The following is a 5036-nucleotide window of genomic DNA, read 5'->3' on the forward strand; positions in this document are numbered from 1 at the left end:
GGGTTGCGATCCGTTGCCGGACACGGAAAAAGACAAAAAAAAAAAAGAAAAGAAAAGAAAAGGACATCTATTTGAAAATAAAGGCCAAGGAGATTCTTTGCTAAATATGTTTTAAACACCAAACCACCCATATAAGCTTTTAGAAAACAATCCACCAGTTAATTCACATACTCCCTGCACAGTTATGAGGAAGTTCAATACAATTCCCTACCTATATCAATTAACTATTGGCTTTCGTTGGGTATTACTGGTTTTTCTCCAATATCTGAGATGGAGAAAAGCAGCTCCTGACAACCAGGAACTGGTCTGATAATTAAGGATAGGCCTTAGTATTGCTAGAAGCTGGCCTGGCATTCACAGGTAGGCTGCAGTGTTCTCCTGTTCAACATAAATATTTCCAAAGAACACCAACATCAGACAAGACCACTCTGTGACAACAGATCAAGACAAAAACAAGACCACTCCATAATCATGTCAAAACAGACAAAAACAAGAACACTGACCAAACTCAAAAATGACCAAACACCCCCCTAATACTGGCTAATATGAATGACTGCTACTGCTTTACCAATTGCAGCTTTAGCTTCAATTCATTCCTCTCACCTTCTAGATAAAATTTAGTAAAATATACAATCATAGATCACCCCCACTTCCTGACAGCATCCAATCCACAGCAAAGTCCTATTTCCTTGAACCTTATTCAAAATCACCTAACACAAGCCCAAATCCTACAAAAAAAAATCCTTTCTAACATACTCTTACTGAAACACTCTATTGTTCCCCATGGAATTCATTCTCTCTTACTGCAGTAAGTCAATAAACTCAACTTTGTTCAACTGCTGGTGTGTTCCTGATGGTCTTTGTCTATAGCACATTGATATATTATACCAGAACTTTTAAGAACCCTGCATTTATATTCCTAGAATGGCCTATAATCTGCTATTATCTACTTAGTGAGTTTAGGAGTACCATGCTTCAAATTATACCTAATTAAAAGTTTTAAATTCCCTATTCCATAATTATGTACTTTTATTAGTGTAAATAAAACTTTAGGACATCAATGAAATATTTCAAGCACACAAAAAAATAAACCTATTAAACACTCATCTTTTTTAAATCTTAACATTTTTCCATCTTTGTTCCTGTTTATTAAGAAAAAAAATAATACAGATGTAATTAAATCACCTGGGCTACCTCGCCTCTACCATTCCCCTACTTCATGATTTTAAATAGTTCTATATTTTTTCCATAATAATCGCACCTTGTTAAATTTATCCCAAGCATCTTTTGCTGTATACAATTATAATTGATACTTTAGTTACCTTTTATAATCCTTTTATATTAGGACATATAACTGTGGTATGTGATAGAGGCCCCATCTAAGGTTGAAGAATTCCCTTTATTCCTAGTTTGCTACGACTCTTTAAAATGATTGGAATATGAATGCTTTTTCTTTATCTACAGAGAAAGTGGTTCAGTTTTTCTCCTTTAACCTATTATATGGAAAGTAATGATAGCAGATTTTCTCACTTAAACCAATCTTATATTCCCTGGTTGAGCAATCTTCGTAACAGTGTGTTTTAATATTCACTATACATCTGTTAATATTATTTAGTATTTTGTATCTATGTTCATAAAGTGACACCGGTCTGTATTTTCTTTGGCTAGTTTTCACGTTACAGTTATATTAACTGCATAAAATGAGTTAATATATGTTCCCTCTTTGCCTATTCTCTAGAATAGTTTATATAATTTGAGATTATCTGTTCCTTAAGAATTTGATAGAATAATTGGTTCAATATCTTCAATGTTAGTTGGGGCAATTAAATATTCTACTTCTTAAAATACTTAGTATATTAAATTTATCTAGAAAACTGTCCACCTCATCTGAGTTTTCAAATTTAAATACAGTTATTTGCAGTATTCACAATATAAAATTTTAATGTTTCTAGGGCCAGCCCGTGGCTCACTTGGAAGAGTGTGGTACTGATAACACCAAGGCCATGGGTACGAATCCCTATATAGGGATGGCTGGTTAGCTCACATGGGAGACTGTGGTTCTGATAACACCAAATCAAGGGTTAAGATCCCATTACCGGTCAAAAAAAAAATTTTGTAAAGTTTCTACTATATTTGTAGTTATGGCCATCTTCATTCCTAATATTGCTTATTCACGCCTTCTTTTTTCTTAACTAATCTTCATAGAGGTTTGCCAATGTGTCTTTTCAAAACTGTTGATCCTGTCAACTCCCTGACTTCTAGTTCATTTCTGCTCTTTATCACTTCCTTCCAAGTTATTTGAGCTTACTTTGTCCTTTTTGTAACTTTTTGAACTGAACACTTACCTCATAAATTTCCAGTCCAGTTTACTAACATATGTTTAAGGCTATAAATATCCCAAGTATAGGTTATGTTTTTTATCCAATGGTTTCTAATGAGACCAGAGAATATGATCTCTAGGATATCTCTTCTCCGTTATTTTTTGAGATTTGCTGGGAGACCTGGTATACGATCAACTTTTATAAATGTCCCACTTATACTTGGGGGAAAAAAAACTGTATCTCTTCTTCATTGCTAGATGTACAAGATGAAGTCTGTAATGCGATTTGTTCAAATCTTCTCTATCCTATTAATTTTGAGCCTGTTGATTTATCAGTTTCCGAGAAAGAGTAGTAAAAGTTCTATGATTGTGAATTTGTTGATTTCTCCTTATTCTGTCAATTTTTCCTTAGAGAATAATCTAAAGCTATCATGCAAACAGATTCAGATTGTTATATAGTCTGAGTAAATTATTCTTTTTATTCTTATAAAATGACTATTACTAATCAAGTTTTTCCATGAGTCTATTTTGTTAATACTAACAAACAGCTTTCTTTGCATGTATCTACTGTATCTTTTTCTAGCCCTTTCTTTTGAAACTTTGTGTAATAATCATTTATCATGTCTCAGAAGCAGTATGTAGCTAAAGTTAATTTTTAACTCTGATAAGACATTCTGTCTTTTAACTGCTAGTCATTTTATGTGTACTGTGATTAGTATTTTGTGCTATTTATCAAGTTTCTCCCTCCTTCTTTTCCTCCTTCCCCACTCTCTAGTGAACTGAGTAGGTATCTGTTTCTTTTTTCCTCCTTCTACTAGCTATTTCTTTTTTTTAGGGTTGAACTATTTATTTTTTTTATTTTTTATTTTTTAACTTTTTATTGAATCAAAATTTATACATATTTTGAGGGTTCAACATTTAGATGTTGATCAAATCAATAGTACTAGCATATATATTGTTACAGATCATATTTATTCTTTATGCCCCTTGCCCAATCTCACCCTATCCCCACCCCCACCCCCATTACCCTAGATTTCTTCTCTCCTTCTGAAAGAATAATGGTTACTCTGCTGATTTGTTGCCTAGATAATCTGTCCAATGCTTAGAGGTGGGTTCAGGTCCCCCAATATTATCATAGAGCAGATGCTTCTTCTGTCACTCTGGAATGGGCTTTGTGCAGAGAGACATCCTCTTCTTTATCTCTGATGGTGACCCTTCTTGTGTCAATGCAATCCAGTGGCTGGCAGACCAACTGCATGGTGGTTGTGGCGTCTAGCTACTTTTGCAGCAGCCATGGTTATTGGGGTGGGCCACCCACACAGAGGTGTTTTTGGCATGCTCCTTGGTGCTGGTGGTGTGCCTGGTTGTGGGGGGATCCAGTCTCTGGCTCCATCCCTCAGGTCCCCAGGTGGGCCCCAAGGTGCTGGCACAGTGTATTAGTCCATTTGTGTTCCTTATAACAGAATACTTGGAACTGGGTTATTTATAAAGAAAATGAAATTTATTGCTTACAGTTTCTGAGGCTGGGAAGTCCAAAGTCCATCTGGTGGTGGCAACAGTGACCTAGGGGTCTCACATTGCAAGATGGTGAAAGCAGACAGAGCAGAGAGACAGACAGACTCTCCTCTTCTTTTAAAGCCCTCAGAACCATGCCCTTGACCACCAGTTTTAATCCATTCACTACTGCATGGTCCTACAATCCAATCACCTCTTCAAGGCTCCACCTTTCAATTACCATAATAGGATTTCCCACCCTCTTAACAGTCACAGTGGGGGCTAAGTTTCTAATACATAAAACTTGGGGGACACTATTCAAGCTTCAGAGAGTTTGGGGAGGACATAATTCAATTCACTATACGCAGCATGCCTGATTGTGGCACAGGGGTCCGGTCCCTGGCTCCATACCTTGGGTCCCCGAGACACTGGCACAGTATGCCTGGTTGTGGGAGGTGGGTACAGTCCCCAGCTCCATGCCTCACATCCCCAGGCAGACCTGTGGTGCTGGAGGTGTGTCTGAGCCAGAACTAATTTTTTTGTCCTTTGCTTACTTCTAAAGTGGGAAAACTTCCTGGTGGGACCAGTACTTGAGCTCTGTGGTTTAGCTAAATTGGTACTTTGCTGCTGCTTCCCTACGGAAGGCTTTTTGTACAGCACAGGTTATAATGGTTGACTTTATAGGTACTTTTGGCTCTCCAGATACTCGGTGCACCTGGGTTGTGTAGTAATTCTGATCTGAGCCTGAGTCTTTTGATCAAACTGGACCCCATGCAATTCTATATTCCTGACCAGTCTCCTCTGAGTGGTCCTACACTGGCTGAGGTGCAGATCAGCTGTTCTTGCTGTGCCCCAGTGTTCCCCCAGTGGGCCCATCTCTCCCACTGCCCATGCTGCAAACACTTCCCGTAGGATGGGCTGTGCACCAGTCCCTTCTGATGACTCACTGGCCTCTGAGTGGCTCCATTTTTTCAGTTGTTGTGGCTCCTCACTCCTATATGGGTCAATGGGAACCCTATTAGTGGTCTTGCTGGCCTGGGGGCCAAAAAGGCCCTCTTCACCCCTGCAGCCTCCAAGCAACTCCATCCAAAGGGCACAGCTGTGGCTTTTGCTGGCTCCTGCTCCTTCTACTGGCTATTTTTAATCTTTCAATAATCATTGTTACATTCTGTATATATATATATATATATATATATATATATATATATATATATATATATAT

At 37.8% G+C, this 5036-nt stretch overlaps 1 protein-coding gene across 1 annotated transcript in view; it reads right to left on the reverse strand.

Annotated features, from left to right (window-relative positions):
• The window catches only part of LOC103608171 (taste receptor type 2 member 42-like), a 6869-nt gene that overhangs the window by 991 nt on the left and 842 nt on the right, over positions 1–5036 (reverse strand). The window lies entirely within an intron of this gene.

Source organism: Galeopterus variegatus, unplaced genomic scaffold (assembly GCF_000696425.1).
Source record: "Galeopterus variegatus unplaced genomic scaffold, G_variegatus-3.0.2 Scaffold8095, whole genome shotgun sequence".
NCBI classification, from domain to species: Eukaryota; Metazoa; Chordata; class Mammalia; order Dermoptera; family Cynocephalidae; genus Galeopterus; species Galeopterus variegatus.